The sequence below is a fragment of the Elaeis guineensis genome, chromosome 2 (assembly GCF_000442705.2).
Source record: "Elaeis guineensis isolate ETL-2024a chromosome 2, EG11, whole genome shotgun sequence".
Classification (NCBI taxonomy): Eukaryota; Viridiplantae; Streptophyta; class Magnoliopsida; order Arecales; family Arecaceae; genus Elaeis; species Elaeis guineensis.
The window spans coordinates 89,702,925-89,718,374 of NC_025994.2; the positions used below are offsets into that span (position 1 = coordinate 89,702,925).

General features: G+C 33.7%; 1 long non-coding RNA gene across 1 annotated transcript; it reads right to left on the reverse strand.

The window, feature by feature from the left end:
* Nucleotides 1-738: 738 nt before the first annotated feature.
* On the reverse strand, nucleotides 739-5,790 carry LOC114914695 (uncharacterized). The gene is made up of 4 exons (XR_003802279.2): nucleotides 5,446-5,790; nucleotides 4,882-4,966; nucleotides 2,543-4,719; nucleotides 739-2,200 (listed from the first exon to the last, which is right to left on the reverse strand). It is a non-coding gene; the product is annotated as an uncharacterized lncRNA (long non-coding RNA).
* Nucleotides 5,791-15,450: the final 9,660 nt, after the last annotated feature.

Consider the following 15,450-nt stretch of genomic DNA (forward strand, 5'->3'; position numbering starts at 1 on the left):
GAGGGGGGGTGGCGAGGGGCAGTGGAGAGAACGGCATTGGCCTCAATCTCCTCCTTTGTGAGGGAGTCAATAGGGAAGCCGACAGAGATGGCGATGAGGGCCTCGACGTCGAGCTCGTGGGGGTTCAGGGGAGGGTTGATAGTGGTTCCTTTATTTTGATTTTAGCCATTTGACGTGCGCGTGATAGGGCTCAAGTAAATTCGATGTAACAGCATAACCAAATAGTTATTATTGTTGTGTTAACTCTTACTTAATATTAATTTTTAAAATAATTAATTTTTAAAAATTTTTAAATAAAAATAAAAATAAAAATTTAAGTTAACTCCGTTTCCTATCTTTTATATGAACCAAATAACAATAATGAGAATTACTGATTCTGATTTCGATTTCGGTCACAAACTAAATGCTTTGGGAGATTTGGCCATTTCGATTTCGATTTCAATCCATTCCGATTCTAATTCCAGTTATGAACCAAGCATATCCTTAATTCTTGTGTGCTATAATTTTAGCTTTTGATCAAGATTTAATGAATCCTGATTTTCTTTCCCATCAATGAGCCAATGGTTTGGCAAACAAAGCTCACAGGCCCCAGCCAATCCAATCATCTGCATTAACTTCCAGACACTGCCAAGAATTCTGTATACCATTTTCAATATTCGAGTAATTTAGAGTGAGACAACTTCAAAGATGCCTGTCGATGTTTACCAAAAAAAAAAAAGCCTGTCAATGAAACTCTCCTTGACAAGAATGTAACTTATTATTTACTTATCCAAGTGTTTTAGAACAGATTCGTATAAGATTATTTAAAAGAATTTCAAAAGCCAAAAATATATTACAGACCAAATGGACAGCAGTGCCAATACAAAATTAAAAGGATACATATGGTGGGGAGGAGGGTCCTTTCCCATATTATCTTCCGAATCAAACATTTTCCAGCAGGGTTGGGGGCTTATAGTCACACCCAGAGGAGGTAACCATGCTAGGACACCCCCCACCCAACCCTTTTCTTTTATCAAAAAAAAAAAAAAAGGGATACATATTGTCATGCCCTGTTTCATGCAGCAGGGTTTCATATTTTTCATTCATATTCATATTAAGGGAAACAAAATATATATATATATATAAGAATGCACTGACGAAGTTCCAGCAAACTAGGGAACCAGAGGAAATGAAACATGCGGAGTGAGTTCTTTACACCAATGGACTGATATGGACATAGTATTGAAACATGATGCTCGTAAATTTTTTCTTTTTAGTAAAAATGCTCATAAAATTGTTGATTGCACTATCACATTATATATGCTATTCACTCCAAGTCGGATAAGGGTTATATCATTCACCTGAAAGAACGATTGATTTTCTTTCATGACATCCACCATTAGATCATACTTTGCATAGATCTTCAAAACAATTCAAGCTCCTGCTTTCATTATTTGTACATGTTGTTGCTGGCGGCTAACTTGGTGCTGGAGTAGGCAGATCTGTAATGGCCGAAGTTTGACACAGACCTTATCAAATAAGAGAAAATCTGCAAATCAAGTCCTTTAAAAAAATTGTTTTAGGTAGGAACCTTCGTTGCTCAAATTAGTCATCAAAGAACAGTAGAAAGAAATGAGAGAGTGGAGCTTGAAAGCTTATCTTGGAGGTCTTTTATTCTCTCCTATTTATAGATGGGCCGGTTGGCCAGTTTTGGAAAGAAGGGCGGGACTAGTGGATAGAATTACTTTGTCTTGTGGAGCCGATGCGGGACACTATATGTTGGATTTGGAGCGTATTTAAAATATGGAGCGGATAAGACAAGTACTCGATGCGTAGCTACCGCCATAAATTTCAATCTCCTAACTTAGCTCGGCAAGGCTCAAGCCGATCAGATCGGCACATAACTAAGGTTCAGATAACAGCTGAGATAAACTATTATCAGCCCCTGTTCCTCACCGACTGTAACATCCATCCGACTAGGATTGGTGAGGTGCACATGGAGTCTTTCTCCATAAATCCAAGTGATGACGACCTCGGATTTGGCAGATTCTCTTGGACTACTCTTTGCATGCTTTTCCCCACTTCTTCAGTCCATCCTACATCTGTAAGAAACCCATCCTTGACTTGGATTCTCTAGATGAATTGATCCGTCCATTTACCGTAGCCTTATCCACTGCAAGAATATCTTTAGGTTCCCAATCAATGTGTGCATCGACATCACCTTTCGCCCACATAAAAAGGAAATGTAACATCATACTTATGATCTCAAGAGTAAATTTTATTTTATCTTTCTTGAACAAAATAAAATTAGAAAAGAACTATGTATTTTACCCATTAAAAGTCAGTTTAGGTTATTGGATCCAAAATTTTATAAAATTCATGGATTGCATCAATACAACCATCAAAATCAGATCCAACTAGACTTATATTTATAAATACTCAGAGTATTTTTAGAGTTAGCCAGCTTGAATTCCATGAGGAAAGAAAAAAAAAAAAAAGGGATGACCTGAGGCCTCCTAAATACATATACTCTGCTATTAGATTTGGTGGAGAAAAAGCATACCATTTGATGGTGTTACCTCCATGCAAATGCTGTCAGCAGAGACGCCATATTCCTTCACTGTTGACACGTCTGGCAAAATTTAGAAAACTAATAATTTTAGTTATCAACCTACAATCCAGGGACATGTCTTAGTAATGGGAGTCATCTCAGTTGAAATGACTGCCATACAAGGTGGGCGGCATTATGATGATGCTATCTGGGTAGCAAGAAAAGAAAACAAAAATATTATATCAAGCTGCTTTAATCATCACTCAATTAGAAGAAAGTAAGTGCAACCTCAACTCATAACCGAGTCCAAGGGAGCAAGGTTCTTAGCTCTGACATACCCTACATTAGCTTGTTGCAAGCCCAGCACCCAAACATTTCGAAAGTAGCTTCCTCAATGCATCATTGCACTATACTGTTAGATTTTTCACAGCTATATGCATTCATAATTGATGAATCAATTTTTATAACATGTTGAATGCTCGTATTCATATTCATATCATTAGCCTTCTTCAGCAATTTTTTTTTCAAAAAAAAAAAAAAATAGCTTCGAGTCTTTTTCTCAGCAAGGTTTCGAGAGAATGGTCATGGTCATCTCATAAAAACAATTTGTATGAAAGCAAAGTCAATCCAATTTAGAAGTCACACACACAATTAGGACATAGTATGGTGCGAATAACATAGGATGTATACATCATATGAATAAACGATTGCATGATGAGACAATTTCTACAAGATTAACACAGTCATTATCTCAAGTTTTCCAGTTTTGACTTATTTCATTATAATGTTTTGATTATAATATAGGAAATAAACAAAGAAATTCTGTCTGAAGACCATATCCATAAAATATACATTCCAAAGCCACATATATATACTTTATCTAAAAGTTGTCACCCCAGTCCTAGGATCAGGAGATCAGGGACGATTCCAACCCCTTGATCTCCACAAGCCGTGCCTTCTCTCACTGATAAATCTTTCCAGCGTATGGATAAAATCACAAAAAAATAGTTGGTGGTGACAATCGAAAGGCAAAAATTAGAGATTACCTTAATGGTCACACTTCTTTGCTTAGCAACCAAAAATCCTAGTTCAAACTTCACATAATCCATCCCAAAATATTTAAACCAGAGTAATTATGATGTGAGAAACTCTCTTTCTCACTCATGACAATAACAATAATAAAACCAGTTATCTTTTATAAAAAACATTGAACTATCTCTGACCTTTTTTCCCATACGATTTTGTAATTTCTAATTCATTTTTGAATAAAAGAAATTAGGCTGGCCCCATCCTATCTTTAGAAAGAGAAATAGTGTGGTATTGGATTCTAAAGTTGCTGCTAGGAAGGCAATTCAGAGGCCATGTTTATGAATAATTAGTCGCAAGCCTATCGGCAATACGGTCATCCCATAAATTAAAGTCATCACTTGATTAGCTTGCGAACCATGAACAAAAAAAATATTGTCATGAGTTGTCATTGAGAGCCTCCAGAGTAAAAAAATTATTGATCTAGAGCTTAACCCCTTAAGAGAGGAAGCCAGCGGCGATGCAATATTCTACAGGCACTAAACAAAATTCTTTTTTCTTACCAAAAAACACAAAAAAAAAAAAAAACAAAATTCTCTTTCAATCTAAAAGAGAGCTTCAGCCTTCCCCCTATTACAAAGTAAAAAAAATTCCTCAAAAACTTTAAGAAAAACAAAGAAAATAAAATAAAAGTAGAAAATTTTTAAAAATAAAAAAAGTTAAGCTCCTGACATAAGTGTCTAACTCCAGTCGAATCCATGCCACCCTCACCTCTTTCTTGATCCTCCCCTCCTCCAACGCACCCTCACTCTACCCACCACCTTAAACATTTATCAAACATCCAATATTTGAAATTATATTGCTTCCATCCAGAAGAATTATAGAAAAACAAGAAGGTTTAATCATCTAATCTTAGTTCCAACACAATATGGAAGGCCAAAAACATAATTTGGAAGGGTGCAAGTATTTGTTTACATACGACATTACTCGTTTTCATGGACAAATATCATTAATCTAGCACCATACATAAGGGATAAATTTATATAAAAGAAACATTATTAAGGCCCATATCAGTGGTGAACGGAGATCATCAAGTGACAAATATGACGGACGGATCGCAGCAGCACTCGTCAAGGAGGCAGCAGCAGCACAGAGCAGCAAGGCTGCACAGAACCAAAGAAAGAAGCTTAGCCAAATCTTCCTCAGAAAAATTAGCCGTTTTATATATGACTTCTACTTATATATAAAATAAGGAGTTATGGGTCAAAAAAAAGAGAGAGAGGCTAATATGAAAGCAGAGGAGAAGATTGGATGAGATAACCCACCATCCCTCAAGAAAACCAGGCTCTCTTCTTGGTGGTGGAGCTGCATACTGAGGTGGTGCCATCACAGGGGGTCCTTGGTAATACCCTTATACCCAGAACAAAGGAAAAAGAAAGAGTTAGCTTGCGGCAAGATATAGAAGAAACAAAAGAGGCAAAAAGCTTCTATAATTAACCAAAGAAAGCATCCACAATTTTTTGAATATAATTAGCAACTGCACATCTAGTCATTTAACATTTTGATTTTTGAATGACGAGAGCCCCATAGTTTATATTAGATATAGATATCAAAACATAAAAAGGAACGATCAAGCTACTGAACCATGGTTTTCTTTGAAAAGAGAAAAGGGTGTGCTATGGAACTCAAGACTTGGATTTGTGAAGCTAGAAAGATGAAGGAAGACAAACAAGCTGAGAAGGTGATAAGAGAAAACAAAATAAAACCAGGTCGAAATTACCCTCCCCTCTAACCATTAAATTTTAGCCCAAAAGGGTTTGAGAGGAACAAGCTGTAGCTTGCTTCAGAAATCAGTGTGACACGAGATGGGATAGATGATGGTGCTGTACCTTGAGCAGGATAAGCATAGCCATACTTGGGATTACTCATCTTCGAAGCAGGAGTATTAAATCGTAATCAGACTTGATAGAGAGCTCAAGAGAAGAGGAGTGGTAAAGGTCGGGAAACAGGAGGAGGATAGATACGGTGATGGGCTTGTGGTATTGAGGGTGGGTACATATATTATTTATATAGAAGCACTCGGGGCGCAAAAGGAGGAGGAAGAAGATCGCGAAAGGGGAACCGACAGGAATATAGAAGCTTGTGAAGGCGCCGCGGAAGACTTGCTTTCGGTGGAGGCAATCCACGTGGGGAAGAGAGCAGGGCGGCTTGGACCGCTCGGTGACGGGGGACAGAAGAATGCTTTATTCTTTACTTTCCGGCTTTATCTTTATCTTTCTTCTTCTTTTCCCTTTCTTTTTCTTCTTCTTCTTCTGCTTCTTCTTCTTCTTCTTCTTCTTTTTTTAAGGCAGATAATCACACAACTCTGATAAAAATTCTTCATTTTCCTTTGCTGCTTCTTTTCTTTAATTATTGTGAGAAGGAGGACAGGAATCGGAGGGGGAAAAAAAAAAAATCTTCGAGGAGAGCCATTTTATTTGATTAGAGTTTTGAAAAAAAAAAAAAAATTTTATAAAAATATATTTTTCATATTTCATGAGAAATAAAAAATTATAGAGAATATGAATTTTGAGACTTCTCATGATATTGCAGAAGGAGGAGATCTTTTATCCAACATCGGTTGTGAGTTAAAGAAAACTCTAACTTATATGGAATAAGATATTTTCTCCTCATAAAGTATTTTTTAAAAAATAAAACTATAAGGCTCCAAATGATCAAGACTCAATGAAGCCATCAGGACTCACTGGAGCCCGAGATGGCCCGAGTTGAAGCGAACAAAATCTCATACATGTGAAAGCGAAGACTAACTCAATTATCTGAGCCATTTGACCCTTGATTATTTACTGGGCTGTCTAGCTTATTATATTTCTTTTTACTTTTCAGATTCAGATAATTAATTACGAGCGTGGAAAATAATTGGGGCAGAGCTTTTAAAGGCGAGATTTAGCATTGTTAACTTTATTGAAGTTAGATCTATTGTTTTATTTTTAGTGAAACTTTATTGGATGTAAAATAGTTGATTTAATTATTTGAATTAAAGTTGAATAATAATTATTTAAATTTTATTCCACTGTGATATATTGATACTGTGATGAGATGTCTTGCATGCTTGTAGAGAGAATTCTTCATAAGTATGCGGCAGTTGCCGCGATCTCTGGCTCGCGATCTCGGATCGGAGACGTGACAATTAAAGTGGGGGTTACTGTTACGGTATGCCTTATATAAAATGGGATTTTCTCTCAGAATGATGGTCTTTTTTTTTTTCAAAAATATTCTTTTAAAATCCACGACTAAAATTCTACAAAATATTAATATTTATATCAATATTTATGCTAACATAATATTTATATATATATATACTAATATTATTAATACATATATTTTAGTATTATATTAATATTATGCTCTAATATTATACAATATTATATTAATATTAATATAACTATAATATTAATATTTATATAATATTTGGGAGTAAAAAATATGGTCTTATATTTATTAAAAGTATAATGGATATTTTATATAATTTTTCTAGGAAAGTGGATGCTCAACCAAACATAAGCCACTTTGTAATAAGTCATTATCTTATGGTCAACTAAACATATAAAAATTATATTTTCAGATATCGTATTCTTAGAAAGTAACTTCTCAGAAATAGTATTTCTTATAATAAAGTTTTTCTCGCAATCCAAACAAGTTCTTTAATTATTGTGGGAAGGAGAAGGAAAAGGAGAAGAGGATATGCTGCCAGTTAGATGGAAAATTATTAGCCAGATCTATCGTTGAGCTGGTAGACCAAGCCAACTATAAATGAACATAATCAAAATATAGCTAAAGAAAAAAAAAAGAGTCGAGGCACCTCTTTCCTGTGGTTGGACCGGTCTGCTTGATCCAACTAAAACTTTCTGGATAGCTATTAAGCACCTGCACTTGTACTAGGATCAATGTTCCATTTGATGACAAACCGTATTTGATATTTTCCTTTTTCTCGCTCGTTATCATGCAGAGAGGCCAATGGCATTTCACCCTTTTCGTCACTCAAATCACTAGTTTCACGTAAAAGTCAATAATGATTGGTTGAATAATTTCTAGTCTACCAACTTAATTAATATTATCCATTTCTCATATACTACACTAATTTTTCAGTTGTCTTGTACGACTAGCAAGGTTCTTAATAAACGCCCAACTCAATGAGTCATCACGATTGAGATAAATCAACATCTTAATTTATCTTGATTAAAAAGGATAATTAAAATTTTAAAGAATAAAATCAAAATCTTATCTATATTTGAAAATCACAGTATGCCGAAAGATGGCCTATATAATAAATTCTAATTTGATAATTTCTTTAAAAAAAAAATTAAATTCAAAATTGGTCAGTCAATAAATCAAATTTGTGAATGAAATATGAGATTAGAAAATATTGATTTATATCTATATTGTATTGATTGATATATTAAGTGATCAACGATACTTTCTATTATATATATATATATATATATATATATATATATATATATATATATATATATATATATATATATATATATATGGTAAGATCTATTTCTTATATTTGGAGCTATCCAATATCAATACAAACTGTGATCTCGTCGGTGACAAGAATTTAAAACACTAATGATGGGTGAACTTGGTGATGGCTAAAACAATTGATTTATGGTAGATACTCTAGACAATGGTGAAACATTAATACCTACAAGTGCTTGCTTGGTTCCTTTCATCATTTGCCACCTGAATGAAGGTGGGGATGGGGAGGGTCAAAGCTAGAAAAGATGGGACTTAGCAGCATGTGAGAGTTTTACTTGGAAAACAAGAATATCATGACCGATTAAAACCTACATATATCTTTTGTATAAATAAACATAATATTTTGTGAAAAAAATAAATTCTTTGCGATGCATTGTCAAGAAAGAGAATTTTCCACCTAAGAGTTTCATGTTATAATATACAGAGATAATATCTACTTTTACTAATTTCAGAATCTCCTGATACTATCGAATGATGTGTTGTTATTTAATTGTATTTAGAAGCAGTAGCTATCCATTACCGTATAATCTCTTCATGGCATAAAAAACGAAAGAGTATAATTTAGACGTGTAAATGTCTGAAGCCAAAAGAATAGTTTTTCTTGATGAAACAAAAATAGTATAATATAAATATGCATAAAAATACAAAGGTATGAAGTTAAAAGAATAGTTTCTTGACGAATAGTATAATTTAAATATGCGTAAAGGTACAGATATACGAAGCCAAAAGAATAATCTTTTGATGAATAGCTAAAACAGCGCATTTATTAAGTGACTGTGATGAGAGGACAGGTCGAAAAGAGTGACAGTTCTGGACCTATTGAATTATTAAATATTTGCTACAGGTTTTTTTTTTCCTTTTTCCTGCATAAGATTTAAGAATTTCTCATTGGACATAATGCTGGTTCCTAGGGAAACTTTAGTGCTTGACACATGAATCGGGCATCCAAATCTGACAGAAAAAAAAAAGAAAAAGAAAAAAAAGAACATCAGGATTTTATTTTTTGGTAAAGAGAAACAGAAGGATTGATTCTAGAGATCGTCCCTAGCTTTTGATTAAATTATAATAATATATGCAAAATCCAACTTGTATTCAAACTTCCCAATCAAACGGATAATTAAGACCTGACTGGTTTGGATGGCACCGGTCCTGCTTGGTGTAGAAGGTGACCGCCGTGCGTCCCCTAATGTCAAAGAACATAAAACGTGAATCGGTGCCAGAATAATGTATAAAAGATCGTATTGTTATTATTTTAATTAAAAAAAAATAGAATGAGAATGAGAATCGAAATAATTTAAAATTAGAATAAAAATGATCAAATTCTCTGAAGCGTTTGGTTCGTAACAAGAATCGAAATCGGAATCAGAATTAGAATGAAAAATTGAATCCATAGAGGAGAGTAGGGATTGGGTTCTATATAGATTGATCCATTCCCATTCTATCTCGAAATCAGAATTGGAATGGGACTCTTTCCAATCAGATGGTTAAAATGAAAGTCACTCATTCCGATTTCGATTCCAGACCGCTACTCCCTCTAACCAAACACCCTCTTAGTCCCATCTATCTATCTTTTGATGCGTTAATTCAGGACAACCCTAGCCAATTCTTTAGTTGATTAATATTATAAAAAATATATAATAATTTTTCATTTGTTGACTTACACATATTATTATGCTTTTCTAGCTGGGTAAGCTATTTTTTCATAAATAATATTTTTTATAAAATTAAAAATATTTAAAAAAATAATATTTTTATTTTATTAATAATAATATAATATATAATATTATGTTATAAATATAATATATAATAAATACTATATAATATATTATTATAATAGAACATAATATTATTATAAATTAATGTTTACATAATAATAAAAATATGAGTAATAATTTTTGACACTATTTTTTAATACATAAAAAATATAAATAAATTATTTTTATCTAAATATTATCTAATAAATATTTATTTAAAAAATATAAATTTTTGTGCAAGTTTTTTACTGCTCATAGAAGAAGCCCATATCCTCCAATTTCCATCAGATGGAGGAGGTGACGCCAATGGAAAATGGGCATCGAAGTGAAGTGGTTGGAGTGTACGGACTAGGTTGCGGCCGTCTAAATCAATAGGTATTATTTTATAATTTTATTTACTATTTCTTGACTTCAGATATTATTTTATGAGTTTTGATAATATTTTATAATTTACTATATTATTAAATTTTTAAAAAAATATATATCAAATTTTGAACAAAAGTATTATTAAGATAATATTTAAATAAGTGTAAGAGTGAATTCTTTATTAAATCTTCAAAAAATTTCATAAAAGTATAATAAAAGAAAATAAATTTAAAAAATTTTCAAGTAAATCTATAGTAAATTCTGCAGTAAATAAAATTTACAGCAAAATTCGTATGTAAATTTCAGAAAAAAAAATTCCCAGGTAAATCTCTAAGAAACATATCTACAGGTAAATTCTCAGGAAAAATAATTCGCAGGTAAATCTCCAGAAAATAAATCCCCAAGTAAACCACAGCATATATTCACAGAAAAATCTGCAGAAAATATTTTTTGTAGATTTTCTCTGCGATTTTTCTTGTGGGTAGAAAATCTCTAGGAAAAACAGCAGGTACTGCTTTATCTGTCAAAATAAAAAAAATTTCCACCGTATGGCGGGAATATTTTCTGCAGATTTTTTTAAGGAATAAAAATTCATCGATAATTATCTGTATTTTCTTTTGCGAATTTGGTTTTCGCAGGAAATGTTTAGCTAAACTCAATCTACAAGCATATCCGTAAGAAAATCTGCAGATAATTTTTGGAGAAAAAATCTGCAGAAAATCGTGGCTTCTCTTGTAGTGCTGGTTGTGGCCGGGCTTAGCGGCGAGAGAATGTACGGAGATTGCTGGAGACTGCCGGCGCCGTTGCCGCTCCGATTTGGTGGAGTGCACTGTGTGAAAAGAGGTGTCGAGTGTTTTCTGCTGCCGAGGATAATTGTGGAGTGATTCATAGACAGGAGCGACGTGACTTCCACTCGGCGCTGTAGACGGCGTACCGGAACTGGAGGTAGCGGAAAAGTCTGAAAAACGCCCGTAGTTCTCATATTTGTAGGTCGGGGATGACAGGGGAGCCTTTCGTTGCTGATCCCCATTCCCCAGTCGAGAAGACCACCGTCCGAGGGGTGACACAACCCAATGGTATGGCGTTTGCACCCGCTGCTGGAGTGCGGGCCGCCAGGTGGGAGATGGGAATTTTAACCTCGTTAGCCAGTTGCTGATGGCTCAATGAATAGCTCTTAGTGCATCGACGGGTGGCAGATAGTCCCTCCGCATGACAAGCATTCGGCTTCCCCACCGCTGGTCTCGCATATTGCACCAGGCGTATATGTCTACTGTCTAGCGATAGTGGGTTTGTAAAGGGAGAACTGGGGGAGACTGGAGGAAAATGTGTTACAATGTTGTGGAGGACCATGATGAGTGCGTTTCCCAGTTTGGCCAGAGTTCTTCATCGCCTGATCCGAAGATCTTCCATGTCGCCCTATGTCGTTGCCAGAGGTTCTCGGTCTCGAGCCCAACGTTCCGAAATGAGAGGGTTTGTCCAGAGAAGACTGTAGGTAAGAGCATTGGTGAGAAGGATGGTTGGAATGGCCAGAGAATCGGTGGAAGGGGGTCAGTGAGAATCGGTGGAAGAACAATGGGAGATTTCTTTCTCTGAAACTCCCAGAGTTTCTCTCTCTTGACATATTGAATTATTAAATATTTGCTACAGGTTTTTTCTTTTTTTCTTTTTCCTGCATGAGATCTAAGAACTTCTCATTGGACATAATGCTGGTTCCTAGGGAAACTTTAGTGCTTGATACATGAATCGGGCATCCAAATCTGAAAGAAAAAAACAGAAAAAAAAAAAAAAAAAAAAGAACATCAGGATTTTATTTTTTGGTAAAGAGAAACAGAACGATTGATTCTACTTTTGATTAAATTATAATAATATATGCAAAGTCCAAGTTGTATTCAAGCTTCCCAATCAAACGGATAATTAAGACCTGACTGGTTTGGATGGCACCGGTCCTGCTTGGTGTAGAAGGTGACCGCGATGCGTCCCCGAAGGTCAAAGGACATGAAACGTGAACTGGTGCCGGAATAATAATGTATAAAAGATCGTATAGTTATTGTTCTAATTAGAAAAAGGCTCAGTCCCATCTCTTCGTCTTTTGATGCTTAAATTGAGGACGACCCCAGCCAATCCTTTAGTTGATAAATATTATAAAATATATATGTCAATGAAAACATTGGCTAACTTACTCATATTATTATGCTTTTCTAGCTGGATAAATTATTTTTTCATAAATAATATTTACTTATAAAATTAAAGATATCTAAAAAAATAATATTTTTATTTTATTAATAATAATATAACATATAATATTATGTTATGAATATAATATATAATAAATATTATATAAGATATTATTACAAAGAAATATAATATTATTATAAATTAATATTTACATAATAATAAAAAACATGAGAAACAATTTTTGATACTATTTTTTAATACATAAAAATATAAATAAATTATTTTTTATCTAAATATATTTAAAAATATTTATTTAAAAAATATAAATTTTTGTGCAAGTTTTTTACTACCCATAGAAGAAGTCCATGCCTTCCATCCAATGGAGGAGGTGATGTCGGTGGAAAACATGCATCAAAGTGAAGTGGTTGGAGTACGCGGACCAGGTTGCAGCTACCTAAACCAACAGTAAGAATTGGTCGGATTGGTGGACAGCGTTGCCTACCAAATATATATATATATATATATATATATTTGAGATAGACCCATTCTATCGTAGATAAAATTAATTAAAAATTTATATTATTAATTAATTAATTATTAATTATTATTCTTGATGAATCATGATTGGCTGTGCGATGAAAAGGATCGATTAAAATCCATAAAGCTGCTTACGGTAGAATGAATCTATCTAATAATTTCTCACTCCATTAGTAGCCTGCTGCTGACGTAATTGTGATTTGGATGGAGCTATCATGATGACACGTGTGTTTGAAAATTTTACTATTACAATGCGGACTATAAAAAAAAAATACAAAAAACATGCCATTTTCGTTTCACACGGCGAATATCGCTTTCAAGGTGCTTTGTTCTCAAACTGGCGTGGAATCTGTTCAATTGCTGTTATTATATAGCTTATATGAGGATATAAGCTAATGCCGATGCAAAGCTGACGGCGATGATCGACATGCAAAAGGGGAAACAAAATACGTAAACGAAGTCCAGAAACAAGAACATAAAAAAAGGGAGATAAGAGGGAGTAGCCTTCCATGTGAAGAATGGAATAGGATTCCATTGAAACATACGCACGCTACTTCGTCAATGTTTATACTTCCTTCGACGAAGATAGCTTATGACTTTTTTCTTCTCATTCTTCGAGCATCAATGTGACCAAACTTAAGGACATGCAAATGCGCACCGTGGCGTATAACAAATGGTCAGAATCTGCTTTCACTTTAATGCTTTTGGGTGTTCAAGAAATTTCAAGATGCCTGAGATCTTCTCGCAGTCCCATTAATTTGGCATCTGGAATGGCCTTTTAACAAATACCAGGAAAGTGGCTGGGCTCGGATAAAGCCTTATCGGATAACCACGTATATTGGCTCGGTACTCCGGTATCACACGCGGACTTGAAGCAGCTTTACGATCAGGTAGTGCTACGCGGCTCCCATTACGTGCGCGCGCATGTGAATAATTTTCTCAGCTACACGATGAAGAAAAAAATATTAGTTACAACGTTGACATCGTATCAAATTTATAATAAATCAATAAAAATTTTTATATTTTATTGATTATCATATATTATATTGATTTTCATAAATATTACCCCACATTATCTTCATGTATTTCACCCATTTCCAATTTTTCATTGATTTGTTACAACGGTGACATGATATCACCGTTGGAATGAATATTTTCTCATGACAAGTGGGGATAGGTGCAAATCTGGATATTGATGCAATTTAGTGGGAGGTGACTGAATGAGAGCTTTAATAGATTAGACATGTTTTAGCATGCACAAAGCATCCATTATTTGAGGGTAAATAATTTATTTGAAGTCTCTATTTTTTGGATAAGTATTTTTTAGATAATACGTAGATAGAAAAATAATTTATTTATATTTTTTAATATATTAAAAAATAGCTCCGAAATCTATTATCTATGTTCTTTTATATTACTGCTTTTCTAAATAAGTTGTCAAGATATCCCTGTTTTTCATAATACCATTTATAATCCAAAATTTTCATAATACCTTTTATAATCCATTATATATATTCTAATTTATATTATATTAAATTTAATTCAATATATCATAATATATAATATAATATAATAATTTATATTTTATTGTACTATAGTATTATATATTATATTATAATATAATATGATTATATTATATTATTATTATTATTTTATTACTATATTATTATATTATTTATCTAATATTATTATATTATTATTATATGAATAGAGGTATTTTAAGAAGAAAATAAAAAGCTTAAGAGAAATGATTTATGACTTGCTTCCTATTTTAAAGATAAAATGCTATCCATAGCAAAATAAGTTATCCATCTAGAAAAGTATAAAAATATGGATAAGTTGCTCAATGAAAAAATTGACCTAAGTTTTCTGTGATATTTACTTCCTAAAAAATGGACCCTTGACTCAAAATATTTTTCTTTTAAATTAAGGTCAAAATCCAACTTGAAAATTGGACGAGCTCGGGGAATGACAAGCAGTCAACCAGATTGCTATATTCGGACAGGTTTGGTTGGAGTAAGAAATCTACTTAGAGATAGAAGTTCAACCCGAAAACAAAAGAAAGAAAATGCCGGAGGTTTATCGGACTTCATCTTGCTGGAAATCCTCTGATGCCCAAGTAAAACAAGAATTGGGGGGAATAATGGACATTTGAGAGGGTAAGAGTTGCATAGTGTCAATCTAAAGAGGAGCATACCTCAAAGTCCCTCTTGATCTATTTACAAGGATGAGGGCATAGAGCTATTAGCTGAAAAGCTCGAGCACGTTATAGCCACCTCATATGCAATAACTGTATGATCGTGCGATAATAGCTTAACGTGCAGAATGAGCTTTGTATATGTCCATAGCGGTCTCTTCAATGAATTTTAACTGCCTTAAATGAGTTTTAAATTAAAAACACATAGCTCGTTGCTAATGGTTGGTCGGTCAGATTGGCCAGTATGGTCAGATGTGTTTGATTGGCTTTGCAGCCACTTCAACCTGGCCCGAGGATGCAAGCAGGAGCCTTTCATGCTT